The sequence below is a fragment of the Triturus cristatus genome, chromosome 6 (genome assembly GCF_964204655.1).
Source record: "Triturus cristatus chromosome 6, aTriCri1.1, whole genome shotgun sequence".
NCBI lineage: Eukaryota > Metazoa > Chordata > Amphibia > Caudata > Salamandridae > Triturus > Triturus cristatus.
This window is the reverse complement of record NC_140589.1, coordinates 965,558,786-965,585,993: the sequence shown is the minus strand read 5'-3', so window position 1 is coordinate 965,585,993 and position 27,208 is coordinate 965,558,786. Positions and strand designations below refer to the sequence as shown.

At 40.5% G+C, this 27,208-nt stretch overlaps 1 protein-coding gene across 3 annotated transcripts in view; it reads right to left on the bottom strand.

Moving 5' to 3' along the window:
- The window catches only part of LOC146820861 (uncharacterized), a 182,412-nt gene extending 155,755 nt beyond the window's left edge, over nucleotides 1–26,657 (bottom strand). For all 3 annotated transcript variants that reach the window (XR_014962633.1, XR_014962634.1, XM_085609305.1), the window contains exon 1: nucleotides 26,292–26,657. The gene's annotated coding sequence lies outside the window, so the exon portion shown is untranslated. The remainder of the gene's footprint in view (nucleotides 1–26,291) is intronic.
- Between the last annotated feature and the right edge of the window lie 551 nt (nucleotides 26,658–27,208).

The window sequence follows — 27,208 nt, the reverse complement described above, 5'->3', positions numbered from 1 at the left end:
TAGGGGCATATTATCAAGGGCTGGCGATATAATTATCACCACTTTAGCGTCCGTTTTCGAGCACAAAGCGGCGATAATTATATCGCAATATAATCAAGGACACACTAGTGCCTGTTTTCCTTACTTAGCGCCTGTTTCCAGCACGCCTACCATTGCATCGCTAATGAGATGCAAGGTAGGCGTGGCTGTCGAAACAACATGGGTAAATATCGCAAAGGCAGCTTCACGATATTACCGAGTTGCACCGATAATTTTAATCGCACTCACTCTGCCTCAAAGCAGGAATTTAACGTCTGTTAAATTCCTGACTAAGACACACCTAACATGGGGGTGGATTGCGCAGCTAAGGCCACAGGGCCTTATTATCAAGCCTATCGCTGCTTTCCATGGAAAATCACTGGAAAACCAGCGATGTTCCATGGAAAACCCCACTATCGCTGGATTTCTTATCGCCTTTGAGATAAGCGTTGATAATACAACACTATCTCAGCGATTAAATCCAGCGATAGCCGGCGATAAAAATAACAGCGCTAAGCGCACTTTGCGATATTTATCGCAACTCCTTGGTAATATGCCCCTTAGTTGTCTAAATGTAAGAACCTAGAATGTCCATCTGCATTGGCATGGGCAGTCCCAGGTCTGTGTTCCACTGTAAAGTCAGTTCCCTGTAGGAAGACGGACGACCGCAAAAGTTTGGGATTCTCACCTTTCATTTGCATTATACATTTGAGAGGTCTGTGGTCAGTTTGTGTTTATTGTCCTATACTCTAACAAAAAGCTTCTAGATTTATATATTCTTGTAATAATTGTGGATAAATTGTTACTATGTCTTTTTATTTGTTTTTATTATAGTAGTATTTATAATTGTTAAATTGGGTATTGATTTTTTAAGGAAAACTACTATAACATATAATCTGTATGATTTCATGTTGTTGAATAATTCTGTCTTTTATGATTACCACAATCGAAATAGAGACAATACTGAACTGAACAGTTTGAACTGTGAAGTGAATACCAAACCGGTATGGACTCTTCAGGGACCATACCAGAGGAAAGGCCTTCCTCTCAATGGCACTCCAACGCTGCTCCCTGGGGAGTAACCTACTACTTATAAAAGACACATGCTGGTCTTGGCCATCATCATTGGGATATGACCACTCCTATCCCCAGCTGAGAGGCATCAGTCTGCACAATTAACTGTTTGGTGTAATCTGGAGATTTGAGAATAAGAGCTGAGCACTATGCCTCTTTCAGGGTGTCAAAAGCCTTTTGACAGCTAACTGTCGAGTTTACTTAATTGGACATTTTCTTGCAGGTGAGTTCTGTGAGGGGTGTCACAATTGATCCATACCCATCTTCACAAACCTCCTATAATACACAGTCAAGCCAAGGAATGCCCTTACTTGGGTCAAAGTTGTTGGACCCTCCTAGTCCAGATTAGCCTGGATCTTGGGTTGTAAGGGTTGCACTTGGCCTCCACCAACGCTGCCAGGCAACCTTCCCCAAAGCTCCAATTGAGGATGTCTGGTCCTCTTTCATATTCAAATAATTGCCCCACCGCAGTCCCGAAGCTTCCGCAATTGCACCCTTCCCAAAGCAGGGAGAAGCGAAGATGTGAGATCGCTGTGGGCCGGTGATTGCACTGAGGAGCAAGTTGGTGTTACCGCTTGAAAGCTGGGCACTCAAATATTAGCAATCTGACTATCGGCGAAGAAGCCGATCAGGATCCAAGAGGCCGGATGTTGCAGCCTGGGCCCTCGTGTTACACAAATATACTTAGCCAAATGACCAACGGTCTTTCAAGCAGTTATTGATACAAGTCAAGCAGGTATTGACACAATATTAATAAAGGTTAAACTCAATTCCCTAAAAACTTACCAGGCCGACCTATGAATTGGAAGGGAAGTCCCACGCTATGACTAAAGACTAGATGTGATCTTTAACAACAATCAATAAGTAGCTACAGACAAAGAAATAGCAGAAGTACTTATCTGCAATAAAGCAGTGAATAAAAGAGAATGATGACTGTATCCCCTGGACATACATATGGTCTGGAGATTCTATTGGTTTATGATGTATTATTGTTCTTTAAAGGGCTGAATTTTAGGGCAGCAATAAAATGTTATTTTAATGAAATCAGCCACCTACTCACTACCTTGTTCAACACTTCAATTACCAAAGCCACCTTCAGCAAAGACTGGAAGCATGCAAATGCCAACCCCCTACTAAAGAGACCATTAGCAGATCCAAGTGAATTCCACAGCTGTCAACCAATCTCCTGGTTTCCATTCCTGGCCAAAGTATTAGAAAAAGTCATCAAACAACAACTCTCCTCACATCTGGAATGGAACCTCCTACTCTACTCCTCCAAATCTGGATTCCGCAGCAATCACAACACTAAGCCAGTCCTCATTGCAGCTACCGACGACATCCAAGCCCTACTCGACTGAGGAGAGATTGCGGCTCTGGTCTTCCTAGACCTCTTGGCAGCCTACGATACGGACCCCACTGCACACTCATCACAAGGCTGCACAATTGAGGTATCCAAGGAGCTGCTCTCAGATGTATCGCCTCTCCCCACCAAAAGAATGCAAAACTTAATTCTACCCTTCACCTTCGAACCAAAGGACATCATCTTTGGAGTACCCATAGGATCCTCGCTCAACCCCACCCCTTTAACACTTACATGACCATTCCGTCCAACATCATCAAAACTCATGGACTGGCATCCTATCCTACGCAGATGACACACAACTCATCCTGTCCCTCTCCGAAGACACCGCCAACACCAAGACCAACTTCCAAAACGGCAATACAGACATTGCTAACTGGATGAAGGACAACTGCCTGAAGCTCAACACAGACAAGACAGAGGTACAGATCTTTGAAAACAAAAGCTTCCCCTTGGATACATCCTGGTGGCCCTCTTAACTCAGACACCCACTGAGCACGCTACCATCCGACTACAAACCATACGGAACACAGCATCCAGACTCATGTCCTGGATCTCTTTAGATGAACACACATTACCCCCTACCTAGGGGAAATCAACTGGCTCCCTGTACAGAAAAGATTCTGTGTATCAAGCTCCTGGCCCACGCATTCAAGGCCCAACACAACTGCGAACCCACCTATTTGAACCATCGCCTGAACTTCCATCAGCCCACCAGATATCTCCACTACACTTCCGTCTCTAACCTTCACCCTCGCATCTGACGTAGCAGATGCAAAGGTCACTCCTTCTCCTACCTAGCAAAGAAGACATGGAATGAGCTGCCCCTTTATTCCCGGACCTCCCTATCTCTTCCAGAGTTCTGTCTATTCGGCTAATCAACTGGACCCTGCCATCACCTGTATACCCTCACACGGGACAAGAAGTGCTCTACAAATCTATTGATTGATTGAAGCTGAGTGGAGCGAATGCCTGTTGTTCATGACAACACATTTGAAGGGAATTTATGTCTTTGTAATTTGTGGAACATCAAAGTAAAGATTTTTATGCACCCTGTATGAATGTTTGTTGTTTTTATTCCTTAGTATAGAAAATGAAAGAGCTTTCTTGGAAATAAACATTTCCAAAAATATATTTTCTATGCATGGTATGAAATTCTCAAGATTTCCATATTCAGTTATTGTTACAGTGGATGGACACTTTTTTGATTAATATAATTATTAGAATTCTCTCTGGAATACTGAAACTGGCTCAGCTAGACGAAGGCAGTAGAATGGTCACACTAAGCATTCCGATTTGCCCGTGTTCCATGTTCAGTGAAGTTCTGGAAGCCAGCAGTTGCAATTGGCTTTTTGGCATTCCTATAGGGGTGCTAATAGATGTATTCTCCACATGCTCAGTAGTAAAAGCTCTTAATTGCCTGTTCTCCTTCTCTTATCCCCTCACATACATAGTAGTCAATTATTGGGTTATGCTCTCAGCAGATGGTATTAACTAATGTTAACACACTTTGCAGTGGGCAATAGTGAATAATACCTTACAATCAGCTCTAGATGAGAACTCGTAGGACACTCTTAATCATTAGTGAACACATGCATCTGGGCAGTGAGATCGGAGTGCAATTACAAAAAAGTATAAAGATGCATGAAGGTAGTACCAATCAATAGCACACACTGCATAGCCAGGCTAATGTTTAGGAAAACGTGTCTCACTTTACACGTCAAAATAATCTTCACCTTTCTCTGCAAAATATTGTGACTTTCATTAATCTTACAGATTTACGTTTGTTGTTTTGAATTAGTATATTTCACTTAGATCCACCTCTTTCCACTGGATATGAACCTGTCCACTCCCTTACATCCTAACAAGGTGAACATGCATCCTCGCTCTTCTTTCACTTTAAACATATTTGCGTGTATTATTTGTCTGACAGAAAAATACTTAATGCAGTCAGTCATGGAATGTCTATAGGCAAACTAGCCAAATACACTTCTCTGACACTGGAGATCTTTAAAGCCTTTAAAACCCGAAGGTTACCATGGCTGAAGATATGACTTTACAGCTAAATAATATTGTCATCTCCTACTTCACATGATTTACTAGAAACTATGTTGCTGCCAACAAACTCGGCGTGATCATGGTCCTACTTACAGTTGGGTGCCACTGAAAAGTTTGATGAGAGTCTTTCATTGTGGTCCTGGAGGGAGAGTTTGGTGTGGAAAGTGAAAGTGGGCCTGAAAGTATGTTTTGTCTAATTCACTTTTTACCTCTACAGCAGCCACAGCGGTTCCCCACAGACACAATAATGAGAGAGAGACGAAGCCTCCTACCTTATTCTGGCGAAAGGGTGAGAAAGGACATCAAAGGCCACCATGTGTTTGAGTATTTCCTTTCTCTCAGTACTTTTGAACTTTTACTTTCTATCAATGTGTTATCGACAAAACCAGTCATTTCTTGCCACCTCTGCCTCTCTAGAACTAGCTACACAAGCTGCTCTGTCATACATTGTCTTATCTTACTGCCTCATCCTTCAATGGATTTTACCCAACAGTGATTACAGCTTGATGTTATTTTAGTTTTGACAATAAAGTTTCCAAAGGTTTGTTAACTTCAAATGAATGCCGTTTCATCAAGGTTAATAAAGGCTACTAATTGATTTTTTAAATAGATCAAGACAGCGTAGTTTATGAAATACTAACATATACACATAGCCAAAATGTATGAGGAAGATTTTATGTGAATCACTTCTGCTACTTTCTTTTTTTATTCCAATTTTACCAGCTGAACTAGCCATACACACTCTCAATGGAAAAGACACCGCGATCTTCTGAATAAATTATAAATTCCAAACAAACCTTTGAAACTGTTTCTCTCGTCACCTCCAGAAAGAAAGCTTTCTCGTGATGAAGTATATCCACACTGATGGCTTGTACAAACTTCAACTGTGCAAAAGTAAATTAATGGCAGCATCCATCTTAATGTCATTTACAAGTAGAATTATGGCGTCCTTTACATATATTTTACAAACAAGTCTGGAAGAATTATGATGCCTTTTATGATACAAGATTTGGAATACGTTTTCAGACATATATGCAGTTAATTCAATGCCCTCTGCCAGAGCCACCAAACTATACCATCAGTCTTACAAAGATCTACTGACTTCCTTTTATCCTTTGGACTCCTTAATGTTAAGACCAGGACATGGTATTGAAAGACGAGAAACGGGTCATGGACTAGATTGGTAGGAACCTCGAGAATCAAGATTGCTTTGAAGTACCAGTGAAGAAGCTCATACCAGTGTTGAAGCTTAGCACCCAAAGCTGCCAAAATAAATAGGACTACTCTGCAAGAGTAACTTTTAATGCATGATAAATATTCCTTAGTACATAAGAAGCCTCCTCCAGCTCTGCTGACCTAGGTCCAGTCACTCGAGGAGCTTGTGGAATCCTGCAAACTTCATAAGATGTTGCTGAACTACCAAGGTCTTTCCAAGAGAACTAGGGACATCTTAGGAAAAAACACACATGCGCACACCATGCAATGTGTATTTTGTCTGTCATCTTTTGAAAACTTTTAGATTATCATAATTAGAAGAGTTTAGTGACTGCTGCAAGTTCACACATTCTGGAAACACATTCAGGTGCAAGAGAACTCCTGACATGAGATTCAATACGCTTTATTAGATCACTACCTCTGGCATTCCCCAGAAGAGACATCAACTCATCAAAACTCGTAAAACTTAAAAGGTTTACATGGACTTCAATATGTTTTTTGAACCGAGGGATACACAACCCAAAAAAACGACCATATTGAATTAATATTTGGCTAGCCGCTGCATCCGCATGTACCCAGGCATATATATATATTTCTATATTTATCTATATATATGTATATAAACATATATATATGTGTATGAGGGAGATACTTTCCCAAATTCTAATGGCAAGAAGGGTAGGCTGGTGGGGGACTCAAAGACATCTATCCAGGGGGACTATGGGGAGGTTCATTTTAACTCGCACCACCTGGATCAGCAATTGCTCAACCTGTTACCGACAGTGCCATCACTGAATACACAAATGTTTGTGTTACTGCTTGGCTTTTTCTGTAAACCGGCTTGAACCAGTCCCTGGGGGCAAGACCCTGTGGCCCTCCCAGTCTCCCCAACCTTGAGCCCCAATACCTTCCATCAGGACAACCCTTCATCCCCTTCCCCACTCTCAATCGATTCAGTGTTTTAACAGACCTAGAAGGTTGCGATTGACAGAGGAAGAACAGGAGAACTCTAACTCCTGTTCCAAGTCGCAATATATCAGGGTTCGTAAATCCCTCGCAACTTATGGCAGCATGCAATCATATCGAGCATGCCAAATTAATCATCTGGAATATCGCTGGCTTGAGTTCCAAACTGTCCGAACCTGATTGGTTAACAATTGTTACCACCTATGACCTGATATGTTTCAAAGAAACATGGGAAACCGGTCCTATTAATCTAGGTGGCTGTCGCTCTTTCCATACTTCTGCCCTTCCATCGAACTCAGGTCGTGCCGGAGTGGGGATTCTGACCCTGTGGAAAAGTACCTTAAAGCTGGAAGTCTTGTCATTTCAAACCGATTCTCCTTATTATCACCTTTTAAACCTAAAGGGCCCCAATGGTAATACAGTTCTTTTAAAAAAAAAATCTTATAAAATTTTTACTGGTGACATGAAGAAGGCTGTTGACCTACTGGAAGGGGAAATCAATGTACTTTTTAATACCCTTAAACCGTATCCGAATATTCTATTGGTGGGTGATTTTAACGCACACAGTTGCTCCTTTTTAAATAAAGCAGTATGTGGCATAACCAATAGCATAGACGAGCCTATACCCCATTTTACACACAACCCTTATGGAGATGCTCTGAATAGATTTCTTGTTATCAACGATTTAGAAATCCGGAACCTGATCAATTTTAGCTCAGGCATGCTACACAATACATTTGGCTTATCTACTCAGGGTTCAACCATAGATCATTTCGGTTCCTTTAAAAAAATGTATTTGTAATGTTCAAATTGCAGGCCATATGTATCAAGCCTTTTTCCCGTTTGCAAACAGGCAGATTCTCAAAATTGGCCCGTTTGCGAATTGGAAAAAGCCTTTTGGGATGTATCAACTCAAAAGGCCATCGCAAAATAGAGTATTGAAAAATTAGCGATTCTCTATTTTGCGAATGCAATTAAGGAAGTGCAAATTGCGATACCTTACATGCAATTCTGGAAGCACCAGAAATTTGCTATTTGGCCTTAAGGAATTGCAAATTACCACCATCTTCAAGTTGGTCGTAATTTGCGATTTTCTTTAAAAAAGCACTTTTTTGATTTTTTAAAAGTGCCATATGTCGCACATAGATGCCCTTAGGGCATGTATGTGCTCAAAATGTGCACACATGAATATGAGAATGCAATTTCAAGGGTGCCAAGTTGTCAAAAGGACACCCTGTTGCACCCCTGAAATGTGCATGTGTGCACATGTGGCACACATACATGCCCTAAGGGCATGTATGTGCGCCGCATAGCACTTTAAAAATATGCAAAATAGTGCATTTTTAAGTGAAATCGTAATTTACTACCAACTTGAAGTTGGTGGTAATTTCCGATTACTTAAAGCTAACTCGCACTTTCTTTTGTGCTTCTTACATTGCATTTAAGGAATCTCAATTTGCGATTCCTTAAATGCAATCGCAAAATAGGGAATCGCAAAATTTGTGATTCCTTATTTTGCGAGGGGGTGTTTGTGTGATACATTGCACACTGCTAATTTGCAATAACAAATTGGCTTCATACATATGGCCCTAAGTCTCTTAATTATAGTGATCATGCTGCCATTATTGGTAACCTGGAATGGGAAGGAGTCCATTTGAAGCAGACGATGTATGTCAAACCCATGATAGCAATAAATAATGTGATTATCCTTAAATGGGCTACAATAGGCGAAGTAAAAATTGTTTCCGTCATGGTCAGAAACAGGATAACGGACATCATGATCTGCCTAGAAGTAGAATCTGATCCCACTCAGGTAACCACGGCCTTTGAACAGATATTACTCGAGATTAAAAACTTTATAACTAGAAAAACTCCTACTGCCAACACGTCAGGCTCAAGATGGTTTGGCCAAGCCTGCGCTAAGTCCCTATCAAATTTACATCAGACCCTTAGATCCACCCCTAGAGATGTGAAACTGGTTAAGCTTTTCGTCTATAAAGAGGCAAGGAGGATTAGAAATAAAATTCTTAAGGAAGAAGCAATTGTATCAATCCGCCACCTCAAATAACGCTAGGGACTTTTCTTGAGTTATTAACGCTCCCTTTCTCAAACCATCCACTGTTTCGAATCTTGCATTGCATTTTTCTCCTCAATATTTGACCCAAAAGCTGAGGGAGCGATTATACAGAGGGCAGCCATTACCTCCCATACCAAACCTTTCCTCATTTTTAACCATCAGATCAGAAGGTCCTCATGCAGTGCTCCAGTAACAGAGCCTCCGGCCCGGATGGTACTCCAATAATTTTCTTCTTTGATGAGCCGGATTTATGGGGACCCGTGCAGACAAATGTTTTTAACGCATTCGCCATTGTGGGCCCACCGGACTCATGGTCGAAATCTATTTTAATTCCAATCTATAAGAAAGGAGATAAATCCGAGGCCAAAAACAACAAACCGATCTCCCTCCTGGACAACACTGCTAAACTCATGGGTCAGGTCCCAATGAACAGATTAGAGGAATGGGCTACCCTCAATAATGTCCTGATGCCGGTGCAATACGGTTTTAAAAAGGGGAAAGATACCCAGGATCAATGCTTTAAATTAAGTCTGTTAATTGGCAAGTATATTCAAGCCAAGCAATGCAAGTTATACTTGGCATTTATGGACTTATCCACAGATTTTGACTGTGTTGCCGATCACCACTTATGGAGGATTATGAAAGAAATGGGCATTGATGAGGCAATTATCCTTTTTATCAGGCAGCTCTATTTTTTGGCCTTGACCAGCATCCGCTACTGGTCGCAGAGAGAGTGTATAAGGTCGTTGCCAATGAACAGGGTACTCCTACAGGGTTGTGTACTTGCCCCATTTCTTTTTTCCATCCATACCAATCGGGTGGCACCTCTGTCGGATTCAACCCCAGATGTTCCTAAAATCAATAAAGTGCGCTCTCCAATTCTCCTTTATGCAGATAATGCAGTGTTAATTGCCCGTATGGGCCAAGCCTTACTGGAATTATTAGACGTTTACGTGAATTACGTGAATATGGGCAGTGAGATCGGAGTGCAATTACAAAAAAGTATAAAGATGCATGAAGGTAGTACCAATAACTAGCACACACTGCATAGCCAGGCTAATGTTTAGGAAAACGTGTCTCACTTTACACGTCAAAATAATCTTCACCTTTCTCTGCAAAATGATGTGACTTTCATTAATCTTACAAATTTACGTTTGTTGTTTTGAATTAGTATATTTCACTAGGATCCACTTCTTTCCACTGGATATGAACCTGTCCACTCCCTTACATCCTAACAAGGTGAACATGCATCCTCGCTCTTCTTTCACTTTAAACATATTTGCGTGTATTATTTGTCTGACAGAAAAATACTTAATGCAGCCAGTCTATTTATACTCTTGGAATGTCTATAGGCAAACTAGCCAAATACACTGCTCTGACACTGGAGATCTTTAAAGCCTTTAAAACCCGAAGGGTACCATGGCTGAAGATATGACTTTACAGCTAAATAATATTGTCATCTCCTACTTCACATGATTTACTAGAAATTAAGTTGCTGCCAACAAACTCGGCATGATCATGGTCCTACTTACAGTTGGGTGCCACTGAAAAGTTTGATGAGAGTCTTTCATTATGGTCCTGGAGGGAGAGTTTGGTGTGGAAAGTGAAAGTGGGCATGAAAGTATGTTTTGTCTAATGCACTTTTTACCTCTACAGCAGCCACAGCGGTTCCCCACAGACACAATAATGAGAGAGAGACGAAGCCTCCTACCTTATTCTGGCGAAAGGGTGAGAAAGGACATCAAAGGCCACCATGTGTTTGAGTATTTCCTTTCTCTCAGTACTTTTCATCTTTTACTTTCTATCAATGTGTTATCGACAAAACCAGTCATTTTTTGCCACCTCTCCCTCTCTAGAACTAGCTACACAAGCTGCTCTGTCATACATTGTCTTATCTTACTGCCTCATCCTTCAATGGATTTTACCCAACAGTGATTACAGCTTTATGTTATTTGAGTTTTGACAATAAAGTTTCCAAAGGTTTGTTAACTTCAAATGAATGCTGTTTCATCAAGGTTAATAAAGGCTACTAATTGATTTTTTAAATAGATCAAGACAGCGTAGTTTATGAAATACTAACATATACACATAGCCAAAATGTATGAGGAAGATTTTATGTGAATCACTTCTCCTTCTTTCTTTTTTTATTCCAATTTTACCAGCTGAACTAGCCATACACACTCTCAATGTAAAAGACACCGAGATCTTCTAAATAAATTATACATTCCAAACAAACCTTTGAAACTGTTTATCTCATCACCACCAGAAAAAAAGCTTTCTCTTGATGAAGTATATCCACACTGATGGCTTGTACAAACTTTCAACTGTGAAAAAGTAAACTAATGGCAGCATCCATATTAATGTCATTTACAAGTAGAATTATGGTGTCCTTTATATATATTTTACAAACAAGTCTAGAAGAATTATGATGCCTTTTATGATACAAGATCGTTTCAGACATATATGCAGTTAATTCAATGCCCTCTGCCAGAGCCACCAAACTATGCCATCACTCTTACCAAGATCTACTGACTTCCTTTTATCCTTTGGACTCCATAATGTTAAGACCAGGACATGGTATTGAAAGATGAGAAATGTGTCATGGACTAGATTGGTAGGAACCTCGAGAATCAAGATTGCTTTGAAGTGCCAGTGAAGCAGCTCATACCAGTGTTGAAGCTTAGCACCCAAAGCTGCCAAAATAAATGGGACTACTCTGCAAGAGTAACTTTTAATGCATGATAAATATTCCTTAGTACATAAGAAGCCTCCTCCAGCTCTGCTGACCTAGGTCTAGTCACTCGAGGAGCTTGTGGAAGCCTGCAAACTTCATAAGATGTTGCTGAACTACCAAGGTCTTTCAAAGAGAACTAGAGACATCTTAGGAAAAAACACACATGCGCACACCATGCAATGTGTATTTTGTCTGTCATCTTTTGAAAACTTTTAGATTATCATATTCAGAAGAGTTTAGTGACTGCTGCAAGTTCACACATTCTGGATACACATTCAGGTGCAAGAGAACTCCTGACATGAGATTCAATAAGCTTTATTAGATCACTACCTCTGGCATTCCCCAGAAGAGACGTCACGCCTTACTGGAATTATTAGAGGTTTACGTCAATTATATGCGAAATCTGGATCTAAAAACTTATGAGGCAAAGTCCTTTATCTTAATTACCAGCCGTAAAGATAGGGAAGTTCCAAATTTTTACATAGCCGGTCTAGAAGTAGTCCAAATTGATACTTCTCTTATATAGGGGTAACATTCGACAGACAACTAAATTGGTCCAATATGTTTACCCCAAGGGGCTTATTGCTAGAAAAACGTATTATCGCCCTACACTCTTTTACAGAAAAACTGGGACCGAAACCCCTTGATATGGTTAGAAAAGTTTACACTGTTAAATCTGTCTCAGTATCAACTTATGGGGCAGGTATCTAGGGTACTCTAACCCCTCAGCTCTCCAGACTATGGAGGACATTTTCTGGAAAAAACTAGTAGGCCCCCCTGTAAGCTGCTCCAATTTCATCTGTCACGCAGAACTGGATGTTCCATACATTAATGATACAACTTAGCCTGGCTCCAATCATTCTATGGCATTCTATCTGGAGAATAGAATCTATCAACCTCACTCAGAAACTAATAGAAGACTGTCTCTCTCTAGAGTATGTCCAGAGGATCCCATGGATCACATATCATTAAAACAGTCTTTCCTCCCTTGGCCTACAGCACTTATTTGTCTCACCAATCAATTGTTCTACCATCTCTAAAAAGGAGATCAAGACCCGATTTTTAAACAATGGGCAACTGAGAGATTTAAAACGAACTTTTCAAAAGCATCAGTGAATATCCTATCTGGATAACCGATTGACCAGGAAGGGACAGCCTCGTACTTACTTACTGTGACAAACCCTCACCATAGGTTTATTTTACTAACGTTTCGTCTGAATTTTATCCCTTTTATGTTGACCCATGCATCAGGAATTTTCTCAATACATGATCCTCCTCCTTGCCCATGTGACGGAGATTCCTCCCAATCAAATTTGCTTATCTTTTTCTTTTGCAAATTTTACGTGTAACACCGTAAGAGATTCATATTGCCACTCATACATAAATATAATTTTACACAATGCCGCTCAGGAATGTATTTTCTACATTCACTGCCTGATCACCTTGTTTGTTACTCCGTGGCATCTTTTTTTACTTCTTTCCTGGAAGACCAGGCGATTGCACAATACTCATGTATGAATTGTATGTTTCATTCTGTTTTTAACAGATGTTTTTATTTGTCTTTTTCAACATTTTGCACAATGATGGATGTTTTAATGGATGTTTTTAACTGCTATTATGTTTTTCTAACCTAATGATGATTGTTTCTTCTATTCTGTACATCTCTACTTTTATAATCTTATTACATAAGAATCAAATAAAGTGATTTCACTGACTGACTGATGTGTATGTGTGTGTGTTTATAAGTTGATGATATACACATAATAAATATATATATTCAAGCACCGTTGGTGTGCATTGAGAATACTATACACTTACATTCTCAATATTTTGGTTAATGTTTTTGTTATTAGATGGTAGGACAATATTAATAATTTGATATCCTCACATACAAAGTTGTGGGCAGAGCAGGAATGTGAGCCTCATTAGTGGAGGCTAGAGTTGGCCTATATCTCTGCTGAAGTAATTTCTGGATTCTTTACAGCTTCCTGAATGCTTTTCTATACACCGCATGATACAGAGGAGTTCTTCATTGATTTGGAGCATCCCACATCATATTGCTGGAAGAGTATTGGTAAGTGAAAAAGTATTTTAATCAAGGAATAGGAGCCAGGTATTGTGGGTCTTTCAGTTGCTCTTCATGCATGTTCTCTAACATTGTAACCTCTATAACTTTTATTTCCCACACCCTGTTCCCAATCCATAACTAACCTGACCAGCCTCTAAACAAACCTTTTCCTAGCATTTCTCACCAACCAATAATACCTCTAAACCATAGACTATCTTCTTAGTATCTCCACTTGTTGCACTGTCTTTATGCCTACTTCACTAGTCCACTAAGCTTCTTTTCTGGAAAATTCTTTCCCCTTTCCTCTTCTTTCCCTTAAGTCTGGATTAGACGTCACTCTTCTTTTAGCTTCCCCATTTCATTCTCTGGCACTTCCTCCCTCACCGACCCAACCTACAAATAAAGTGTAAATAGTTCAATAGGTATAGATCTTCATACACATTGGATATTTTTTGGCTCGCTAGTTTTAACCACATCTGTATTTCTATATTTACATGCACATGTTTGTCATACAATTCATGAGATTGCATCAGATAGATAAACTTGCCATTTAAAGGCGCATGTGATCACCTTCTAAAACACAGGAGCTGCTAAACACTTTGATGAGGGTGTTTTATTATGGGCATGGTGTTGTGTGGATAATGGAAGTGGCCCTTGGAGTACGTTTTGCCTCGTGCCATTTTTTACCACTTCAGCAGCCACGCTGGCCCACTACAGAGGCAATGATGAGGCAGAACAACAGCTTGCTAATTTACTCTGGCGAAAGGGTAAGTGAAACAGGTTTTCAAAGCCCACCATATTTTTGAGTATTTTCTTTGTCCCAGTTCATTTTATCTACTTGGATTCTAGCAATGGTGGATGGCCTACAAAGCCAATTTCATCCATTGTACTCTGCCCCCGTCTAAAGCAAAACTGTATAATCTCTGCTTTACAGCATCCAAATCTTAATGGTAACTGGGTTTTGAAATCACTGTTTCAGAAGGTGTATCAATGGCAAATGAACGCTGTTTTTGCAAGGATTAATAAAGTCCACCAATCAATTATTCACAGAAATGAATATTTACAATGCACAATTTGCAAAGCAGTCTGTCTCCCATCCTTTCTTTCACTCCTCCAGACTATCCCATATTCCCTTCACACCCCTTTTCTGTACCTACGCAGAGCAAACATATTTATCAAATCAAAACCATTTTTCAAGGTGAGCTTGCAACTATTCTGCCATTTATACAGAGATTATATTTATTTTTACTTGCTAGATCTGCAGAATGGGTACATCCACATCACCAATTACAAGTGACTAAAACCTCATTTGACAGTTGTACTGTTCACAATCCATTACATAATAAAAGTACCCCATTTTTGCCCTGCAGTCGCCTCATAACATTTTGCAGTTTTTTGTAAATAGTGACAGCATTTTTGAAATAACAGGGACAACACGTTTGTCAGTCCAATGGGGAGTGGTAATCCTATTTCAGACAAAAACTCATTGTTTGATGTTTGTAAAGCACTTGCCCTCCCACCCTTCTTGGTATATGACGTCATCAGAACCCCTCTATAGCATATTGGACCATTTTACATGTTACCTTTTATGTATTTTTTATTTTATATATTTACTTTGGGGGTAATAAACTTTTATAAAAAGATGGATTTTAAACAAATAAATGTTTATTGACATTAGTAAGTACAATATTGGCTTATACTGTTTAGTTGCCTGCAGTGAAATAAAAAGTAATGCTTGATTATGCTAAATATGGAATTTTAGTAAAAAACACTGTTTGGCATGGTGGACCGTATCTTGCCAGATTTGTTGCAGGGTCCAAGTTCTTGGTGATATCTGAAAAAGACTTTTCAATGGAGCATTTGGCGACACCATAACTACATAATGGTGACTGCATTGTGTGCTATGTATATGTGTATGTATATTCACTGAAAAAAAACATAGGGTTCAGAGACGTTATAGTTAGAAATTATCATTTAAAAAAGCTTTGAAATTCACTGAAAAAAACCATAGGTTTCAGAGACGTTATAGTTAGAAATAACCATTTAAAAAACCTTACAAATTCACAGAAAAAAACATAGGTTTCAGGGGTATTATAGTTAGCTGGCCATTTCACTCGTACAAAACCATAGAAATTCCTCCGTTATCATTAGTTCTGCAAACTATAACTCGCGTGCCCGCAATGCACTGCTGATGATGTCACATATTGCATCTTTCATGACATGGTCAGTGACATCACTGATGACATCACTGATGACATCTCAAATGACATCACTGATGACATCATCCACGTGACAATCTTATATACCTCATCATACACTAGTATAACCTTTCATCACTCACTGTAAAATACATTGTACCATATTTGAAACCATTGACACACCAATGCCAGTTACTACATACCGACTCACTGATTCCTAAGTCTACACACACAACTACCCATTCAACAACAGAATCATTTATACATGCAATCACTAATTAATAAAACACTATCAAATATACTTATACACATATATAGACATTGACACATCAACAGTCATCTTTCATGCCATAGAACAAGGTCAGCAGAGCTGCTCTAGAGGCAGAGAACCAGGTCAGCAGAACTGCTTTAGAGGGAGAGAACCAGGTCAGCAGAGCTGCTTTAGAGCCAGAGAAACCAGGTCAGCAGAGCTGCTTTAAGTGGAGAGAACCAGGTCAGCAGAGCTGCTCTAGAGGCAAAGGACCAGGACTACTCTCTACTACTCACTCTACTACCCTCTACTACTCTCTACCACTCACTCTCTACTACTCTACTACTCACTCTCTACTACTCTCTACTACTCTCTCTACTACTCACTCTCTACTACTCTACTACTCTCTACTACTCACTCTCTACTACTCTCTACTACTCACTCTCTACTACTCACTCGCGACTACTGTCTACTACTCTCTCTCTACTTCTCTCTACTATTCACTCTACTACTCACTCTCTACTACTCTCTGCTACTCACTCTACTACTCTCTACCACTCACTCTCTACTACTCTACTACTCACTCTCTACTACTCTCTACTACTCTCTCTCTAGTACACATTCTCTACTATTCACTCTACTACTCTCTACTACTCACTCTCTACTACTCTCTCTCTACTACTCACTCTCTACTATTCACTCTACTACTCACTCTCTACTACTCACTCTCTACTACTCTCTACTACTCACTCTCTACTACTCTCTCTCTACTGCTCACTCTACTACTCGCTCTCTACTACTCACTCTCCACTACTCACTCTCTACTACTCGCTCTCTACTACTCTCTACTACTCACCCTCTACTACTTACTCTCTACTACTCTACTACTCTCTACTATTCTCTCTACTACTCACTCTCTACTACTCTACGACTCTCTACTACTCTCTCTACTACTCACTCTCTACTATTCTCTACTACTCACTCCACTAATCTGTACTACTCACTCTCTACTACTCTCTCTCTACTACTCAATCTCTACTACTCACTCTCTACTACCCACTCTCTACTACTCTCTACTACTCACTCTCTACTACTCTACTCTCCACTACTCACTCTCTACTACTCGCTCCCAACTACTCTCTACTACTCACTCTCTACTACACACTCTCTACTACACACTCTCTACTACTTGCTCTCTACTACTCGCTCTCTACTACTCTCTACTACTCACTCTCTACTACTCCACTACTCTCTCTTACTCTCTCCACTTCTCACTCTCTACTACTCTCTCTACTACTCACTCACTACTACTCTCTACTACTCACTCTCTACTACACACTCTCTACTACTTGCTCTCTACTACTCTCTAGTACTCACTCTACTACTCACTCTCTACTACTCTCTACTACACTCTACTACTCACTCTCCTACTCACTCTCTACTACTCTCTACTACTCACTCTCTACTACTCCACTACTCTCTACTACTCCCTCTCTACTATTCACTCTCTAATACTCTACTGCTCTCTACTACTCACTCTCTAGTACTCACTCTACTACTCTCTACTACTCACTCTCTACTACTCTCTACTACTCACTCTCTACTACTCTCTCTCTACTACTCTCTACTACTCACTCTATTCTACTCACTCTATTCTACTCACTCTACTACTCACTCTCTACTACTCTCTCTCTACTACTCTCTACTACTCACTCTACTACTCACTCTCTACTACTCTCTTTTACTCTCTCTGCTACTCACTCTCTACTACTCTCTACTACTCACCCTCTACTACTCACTCTCTACTACTCTCTACTACTCACTTTCTACTACTCTCTACCACTCTCTACTACTCACTCTACTACTCACTCTCTACTACTCTCTCTCTACTACTCACTCTCTAATAGTCACTCTCTACTACTCACTCTCTACTACTCTCTACTACTCACTCTCTGCTACTCTCTCGTCTACTCTCTACTACTCTCTACTACTCACTCTCTACTCTCTATTACTCACTCTCTACTCTCTACCTCTCTACCTCTCTCTCTACTACTCTCTACCTCTACCTCTCTACCTCTACACCTCTACACCTCGACCTCTACACCACTACCTCTACACCTCTCTCTACCTCTCTCTACACGCACACATATGCACATATATAAATGCATATATATTCATATGCATTTATATATATGTATGTCTATATATATATATATAAGCATATATATGAGCAAGGGCCGAGAGGCTCGAAACGCGTCATGAACTGTGCACATATCGTTGATTAAATAAAGAAGGTTATTTCAGCATTGGCGATTGAAGTTGTCCGTTCCTGTTGTTGTGCGCCACTGCACATTTGGAGAGTTCTTTCGAATATATATATATATATATATATATATATATATATACACATATACATATATAAACATATATACAATCTGCATATCTATATAAATACAAATATAAATGCATGCATACATATACATATACCTATATGCATACATATGCATGTTATGTACATGAAAGTTTGAAAAACACTAATACAAGCAAAGCTAAAAAGCAACCTAATTACAAACAGAATTGCTTTAACTTAAACGAGGGCGAGACTTATTGCATTTTCAATTCTTTTTTACTTTGGTTCCATCAAGAAGGCATTCAGATGTGTAACACATTTGCCATAAATTCTGAATGCTAGCACTCTGGTTGCTTATTAGATCACTGTAGTAAAAGTACTGCTCACCAGGGAAGTCTGCTGCTGGTATTGAATGTGCATGTTTCAGTCTGCATGTCAGAATTTTTTAATGAAATAGAAGAGGATTTGAGAAGTCACTCAAAATGTGCCCTAAATTTTCTTTTTTCAGCACTAATCATAATTTATATGTCAAAATGAACCCCCTCATTGTGTTCCTTTTAAATTAAACTACTCACTCTCTACTACTCACTCACTCCTACTATCTACTACTCACTCTCTACTACTCACTCTCTACTACTCTCTCCTACTACTCTCTACTACTCACTCTATACTACTCTTTACTACTCTCTACTACTACTCTACTACTCACTCTCTACTACTCACTCTCTACTACTCTCTACTACTCACTCTCCACTACTCACTCTCCACTACTCACTCTCCACTACTCTCTACTACTCACTCTCTACTACTCACTCTCTACTACTCTCTACTACTCTCTCTACTACTCACTCTCTACTATCTACTACTCTCTCTACTACTCACTCTACTACTCTCTACTACTCACGCTCTACTACTCTCTCTACTACTCACTCTCTACTACTCACTCTCGACTACTCTCTACTACTCTCTCTATTACTCACTCTACTACTCTCTACTACTCACTCTCTACTACTCTCTCTCTACTACTCACTCTCTACTACTTACTCTCTACTACTCTCTACTACTCAGTCTCTACTACTCACTCTCTACTACTCTCTACTACTCACTCTCCACTACTCACAATCTATTACTCGCTCTCTACTACTCTCTACTACTCACTCTACTACTCACTCTCTACTACTCTACTACTCTCTACTACTCTCTCTACGACTCTCTCTCTACTACTGACTCTCTACTACTATCTACTACTCACTCTCTACTACACACTCTCTACTACTTGCGCTCTACTACTCGCTCTCTACTACTCTCTACTACTCACTCTACTACTCACTCTCTACTACTCCCTACTACTCACCCTACTACTCACTCTCTACTACTCACTCTCTACTACTCTACTACTCCCTGCTACTCTCTCTCTACTACTCACTCTCTACTACTCACTCTCTACTAGTCACTTTCTACTACTCTCTACTACTCTCTTTCTACTACTCACGCTCTACTTCTCTCTACTACTCACTCTACTACTCACTCTCTACTACTAACGCTCTACTACTCTCTACTACTCACTCTCTACTACTCTCTCTACTACTCTCTGCTACTCACTCTACTACTCACTCTCTACTACTCTCTGCTACTCTCTCTACTACTCACTCTCTACTACTGTCTACTACTCACTCTCTACTACTCACTCTCTACTACTCACTCTCTACTACTCGTTACTACTCACTCTCTACGACTCTCTACTACTCACTCTACTACTCACTCTCTACTACTCTCTACTACTCACTCTCTACTACCCACTCTCTACTACTCTCTACTACTCACTCTCTTCTACTCTCTACTACTCACTCTCTACTACTCACTCTCTGCTACTCTCTCTACTACTCTCTACTGCTCACTCTCTACTTTCTATTACTCATCCTCTACTCTCTACCTCTCTACCACTCTCTACCTCTCTCTCTACCACTCTCTCTACCACTCTCTACCTCTGTACCTCTACCTCTCTACCTCTACACCTCTACCTCTACACCTCTCTCTATCTCTCGCTACACGCACACATATGCACATATATATGTGCATATATATATGCATATGCATTTATATATATGTAAAGGTACTGCTCACCAGGCAAGTCTGCTGCTGGTATTCAAAGTGCATGTTTCAGTCTGCATGTCAGAATTTTTTAATGAAATAGAAGAGGATTTGAGAAGTCAAAATGTGCCCTAATTTTTCTTTCTGCAGCACTAATCATAAATTCTATGGCAAAATGAACCCCCTCATTTTGTTCCTTTGCAAATTAAATGTTTTAAGTGTTACCACGGTATTCCAATCAAGATGGCTTCAGGTGTGCCATACTTTTGTCATAAGTAAGACTGTTAGCGCTCTAGTTGTTCTATAGAACACTCTCGGACATTCTGTCATTGGGCTATACTTGGGCTACATCTGGGTGATATTTGTGATACATTTGGGCTCTTTTGTCTCTGGTGGCCATCTTGGGAGACTTATTTTTTGTGAAGTTTCCTAATTTCCTCATTTACTACAGTCTCCTCAGTAGGAATACTTTCAGTTTTTTAATTTGATTCCATCAAGAAGGCATTCAGATGTGTCACACATTTGCCCTAAATTCAGAATGTTAGCACTCTAGTTGCTCATTAGATCACTGTAGTAAAGGTACTGCTCACAAGGAAAGTCTGCTGCTGGTATTGAAAGTGCATGTTTCAGTCTGCATGTCAGAATTTTTTAATGAGATAGAAGAGGATTTGAGAAGTCACTCAAAATGTGCCCTAATTTTTCTTTCCGCAGCACTAATCATACTTTCTATGGCAAAATGAACCCCCTCATTTTGTTCCTTTTTAAATTAAATGTTTTAAGAGTTACCACTTTATTCCAAACAAGATGGCTTCAGGTGTGCCATACATTTATCATAAGTAGGACTGTTAGCGTTCTAGTTGTTCTTTGGAACACTGTGGGAAGCTGCAGTAGAACACAAAGGAATCAACTGACAGTCTCTGCCCTTGTTGGATGTACATGTTTTACTGAGAATGTCAGACTTCATTCTCAAATGACTGAGAAAGATAATGTGAATTTATAGAAAATATGCTCTCAGTTTAGCTTATAGATCACCTTCCAAACCTCTGTGGGAAAAGCATGAGAAAATAGTTTTCTCTCAAACATGATTCGTGGTAACCCAGCAGAAGGCTTTTTCACATGGTAAAATCACCTTAGAACATACCACAATTCCTAAAATGAGTATGGTACCATTAACAAATGATTCATAATGTAACTAAAGTCTTAAAACCTCTATTAACTGCAATGCTTTTTAATGAGGTGCTATCATTTATATTGGTCCCAAGATGGCTGCCAACACTTCTTGGATGAAGTGCTGACAGCCAATCAGATCTCACGATGAGATGTGTGGTTAGGCTCCGCCCAGATATTTATATGTGATTTTACTTTTGATTCTCTCAGGAACTACTGAACGGATTTACACCATTTAAGCAAAAGGCATGAGTATGAACTGAGGACTACCTTTCTGCCAAATTTGGTGTAATTCCGTTCAGCAGTTCGGGCTGTAGCTGCGGCTAAAAGGTCCTATGGGAAATTGCACGGGGAGAACATGTTTTGGGATCCCCCTTTTTTCTCGGCCCCTGCTACACGAATCATCCCGAGACTTTCAGGATAGGAGCAGACCGGAGCTGGCCAAAAGTTTTGAAAATTTTGCGAAGATTCGTCAATCGGCGCCAAAGTTATTGGGAATAGAATGTTGCGGATTTCCTATGGAAAATAGGTCCTAACTATAACTACCTACTGGCGACCGCCAGTAGGTAATATATATATATTTATATATACATATATATAAACAGAGAGAAAGAGATAGAGGTAAATTTAGATATATCTCGAGCTAGAGATAGGTTGTAGTCTTTTCCTGACATTTGTGCAAATTCAAAGTACAAGAAATTATAAAAGCTGCCTTTTCTAGACAAATCACAAAACAGGCTTAAAAAAATACCTTTTCTAACATCCTGTGATTATCTTTCTAATTATCCAAGATTGTGGTCTATAGACTGATCTGAGAGGAGAGGGGTTGTAATAATGTTTAGTGCGGTTTGCTTCTGAAGTCTTTTTTGCTTAATGCCTTTTTTTTGGTATCTTTCTCAGCTACCCATTTGGCCTGCCACAGGTGTAATGGTACATGGGAACACCCATATGGTTACACTCATATATCATGCTGCTGGGAGAGAAATGGTAGATGGGAGAGGATGCTAGTAATTGAGTTGGAACCATGTCTTGAATGTTTCCTTGTCCTCCCAAGCTAACGATGAAGAAATGGCCTCTAGTGTAGTTGTTCAGCATGACACCTAACATTCACCTCTTCCTTCTCTTTCTAATAATGTCTTGACCAAAAGTCACTCATTGCTATTCATGCTCACTTATCTTAAGACACACTTTTTAAACAAACATTTTTCCATTGACCGTGCTGTACTTTCTACTTGAAACATAATATTTGTCTTGATTGCTTAACAACATATTTATTTTCCTATCACCTGCAGCAGTGCCCCAAACAATAGAAATTTGCGTTGGATATGATTAGCTTCTAAGATTTCTGTTTTGCCTTGACCTCCATGTTGGCTGTTTTAAACATTACTGTCCTTAGTGACACCACATATAAGGGAACAAATGGGATGCCATGTTTGTCCTGGTAATATCTGTACCTTCAAGGATTCTCTGACCACATATCAATTCCTGGAAAGTCCTAGTCCTACCTTTAGCATCTACGTAATAGACATCTTAACAAACATAAAATAGAAATATTTAAGAATATCCTAAAGAACATATTTAGCCAATCCCTCTGAGACACATTCCATTTTCATTTTCTATGGCAAACCCATCAGACCATGGCACTTCTCAATAAGTCAATAATACCCAGCATTCTCTAATGACTATCATTATGCCAGAGATTTGCGCCATCACGGATGCCCAAAATGAACCAGGATTTATTGTCCCAGGGCCGTCATGTTACTAGGGGTAGGCATTATAACATGTCTGACCACAATTTACACAGAAATATTACCATTATGGGAGGGTCAGTATCAGTGGGGGCTGGTGACATTTTAAAGTGGCAGGGCGTAAATGTTGCGGGATGAGTGTATTGTGGCGAGCGAGCGTATCCGACTGGGATAAGGGGGGTTCGGGCGTTCCCCCCCGTGAAAATTATGAAAAAAGAGAGGGCAAATGGTGCATTTTCAAGAAAATTTGAGAAAGCAAGAAAGTTCATAAAGCAATTGTGAAAGTATAGCTATGACATCAATAATGAGATTTCATATGATAATGTAGGTGGCTGCTTATCCAGTATAACCAAAGAACTTCATAACAGACTTCGAGATAACAATGCAGAGTACCTCACAGATTTCTTTATTTATTGATATATCTTTAGAACATTAAATAAACTGAGGAAATACAAGCTATTGTAATTTGTTGGACAGGACACAGTGAGACACTAAGGAATGAACATTAAAAGCTAGCTTTGTGATATTTGAGCAGAGCTACAGGCGGTGAGTGGCCTGTGTCAGTCTCCTGATGTGGCAGAGTAGTGTCACAAAAAGGGGCGCAAGAAAATACCCCCAACAGAGTGTGCAAAGGATGACCCCAACAGAGTGATTGTGAGATGGAGGTCTCACTCCCTGCTACCAGTATAAAACCGAATGCCACTGCCCACTGATCTCAAAACGTTCTTGCTTCCATCCTGTGCCTGCTTAGTAGGGAAGCATGTCATTGAAGTCCTCTGAACTCGTTCCAGAACCCTGTTGCCCGTTTTGTCATCTTCGTTAAGCACAATTTATAAATATGCTTCTTTTTCTTCGGAAACTATGGAAGGCCAAAAACGAATGTTTCAGCCACCAGAACATGCCCTATCTGTTAGATACTTCTGGAAATGGGGCCTCGGAACCGGAAGGGTGGACTGGGGTGATTTCCTTCCTATCTGTACTCTAATTAGGTTTAAGGGAGTAATTAAGAAACAGATTTTACTCTGGAACAGGCGGGACCGGTCCATAAACTCGTCAGATATTGTAAGAGCAGGTAGTATTTGGTTAAAAAAAAAAAGTCTGGGGAAATAGCAAGGGGCCCGATCACAAAACGCTGTCAGCCTTTTTTGGGGTTAGAAAGTTTATATTTTTTTTCATGACACAGAGCTGTGAATATATGAGAAGAGCAGAAATTGCTCTCGAGGGCAGGGTTTGGATCCTGACAAACTCACTGCACATTTGCGACATGCAGCCATCGAGACAAGTGAGTCGCTGGTGGACTAGGTTCGCATTCAAATGATTGCATGTAAGAATGGATACAGCTGTTTATGTCCTGATAAATCAATGGCATGAATTGTATTACTTGCGTTTGGAAGCAGGCTGCTTTCAGCAAATTAGTGTGTTTATTACTTCCAAATGTAAGCAGTAAAATTCAAGACATTTGGCATGTGATGTAAGCCATTTGTCAGGCCATAAATAAAGACATCCAACAGGGTTGAGACCAGAGCTCCTCTGGAGTCAGAGGACCTGTAAACTATAAAATAACACTCCACTTCTCCTGTTCCACTTTCCTCTCTGCCCCAGCCCAGTACTAAGCTTGTGTGAATCCTTTCCTTTCATTATTCTTTCAGGTGATTATCTATAATTAATACTCCATTACAAGAGACATTAAGCTGACGAATATCTGTCCCTTAACCTGATGTTTTTAAGGGAAGATGTTTGTGTTTTTCTTTTGTAAAATAGCAAACCACAAATCCATCGTCACACACACTTGCGTGCAAGAGTGAGAACAGCTGTAGCTCTGGGCTGCATTGTGATGATTGTTTTAACCTGAACATTACATAAAAATGTACCGCTTGGCTGCACAATGGATACACAAAGCATTTGGCTTTCATGAAGCTCTGTGATGGAACGCCATCGTCATACTGCACAACCCTTGGAACAGTCAGCCACGTTTATTTTGAATAACATTTGTAATTAGTTAAGTTTGCAAAAACACAGTATGCAGCTGGAAAAAAAACCCTCATTTACTTGGAAAAGATCCATTGATATCGATTGCAGAGACTGGGAATGAGGAAGAAGTCCGCATCTAAAATTTACAAAACTTTCTTTATCACCCACATTTGCGGGGTGCGAAAAGGTACTGTATGAAGGCCATGGCATACGTGCAACCGCACCCAAGAGGGCAGGATTTCCAGGCGCTAGAAAGCAATCCAAAGTAAACCTTATTTTTTTTTTTTATCCTGACCCCGATCTGAAGCACCAGAAAGCAACTGCTTCCCCATACTCACCCCGGTCAGAGAGGCATGAGATCATTCATTCCACAATGCCCCAATTAACTCACAAACACCTAACACAATATTACGAAGAAGGGTGTCACTCGGCCAATTTCCAACAGGCGTGATATGAAATGCCAGTTAAATGAAAGGCAAGCACCTACAACATTGAGGTACAGCTCACAGCTGCTGCTGGTATTGCTGGCCATCACTTGACATGCACAATATCAGCATGATCACCATAATAGCGCCAAGAGCCCTCACGGTGTGATAACGGCTCCTACATCTCTGTCCCCAGAGGTGCCTAGCCGCCCTCGAGAACACCCACCGCTTGCCTCCTCGAACGAGCAGGTCAGCCAACAGAGTGCTTAAAAACACTCGCAGACACAGTCTTACAGATTATCAGCTCAGTATGCTTCTTCTCTGACAGTACACCAAGGTTTCCAGTAAAGTAGTTAAATCAGTGACATTCCCAGTTATGGGCCAACTAGCCCACCCTCTAGAACCATGCCTGCAGCGGAACCCCAACCGGGTGAACTCTGAAGTAGGCCATGACCCGCATATGACGACAGGGCCCTAAACTGGCCTATACTGAAAGTAAAAAATGCCCGCCTGGGCCTTACCTGGGCTTGTGACCTAACCCAAGTTAGTTCAGACGTCAGCAGCCAGTCCGGCCTCGTACTCTCTGGCAGCAACAAAAACCAGTGCTGTAAGCGGCAAGCAAGCAACGATTGCACTGTGCAGTAATCAGTGCTGGCACTGTCTGCAGTACTAATGATTTAGAAATACTATGACGCAGTGCAAAATGCATTCTGACTGCCACAGTCACTCTAGAGTCCAGACTCATGCGCGGGACGCCTTCTGCGCAGGCTCGATTCCTGAATCCCACCGGCCACACCCTTTCCCAACTCGTCACAGGGAGGGGTCCCACCCAAGCCCTGTAACGAGGTGGGAAAGGGTGTGGTGACAAGCTCCACTCTCGCTGATTGACTTGGAGGGTTAGCGATCCTGGGCTTGTTTTCAAAACACCCAGGGCTAACTTAACCTCCACGCCATCAGGGGGTGGAGACTGCGCCCTTCAGCTAGGTCTTTTCCGAGCTGATGACATCACAGCCTTCAGGGCTGTGCGGTTCTCAGCTGGCAAACACGTAGGTTAGGCTTGAGCAAACAACAGGGCAGGGGAGAGAGTGAGACAAGTCAGTGAGTCACGTGATGTCAATTAACAGCAGCGATATCAGTGAGGGGGGCACAGAGTGCCCCGCAGTCACGTGTTTAAGATCTACTGACAGAGTGTTGTTAATGGCATTTTGGTAGCTCGTAAATGAGTATTTTTTATAAATTACTTTGAGCTGAGCATATCCAGCAATGTAACGGAGGCGGAGCCCCGACGCCCTCATAGAGAAACCGCCACTGGTCAGTATTTTACTATGGGTGGGCAATGTGAATTCTCTAATGGAAGTAACAGGTTGCCAAGAATCATATATTTATTAGGTGTTTTATATAGCGCAAACATGACCCTGAGTAGTGTGTCAGAGCGCTT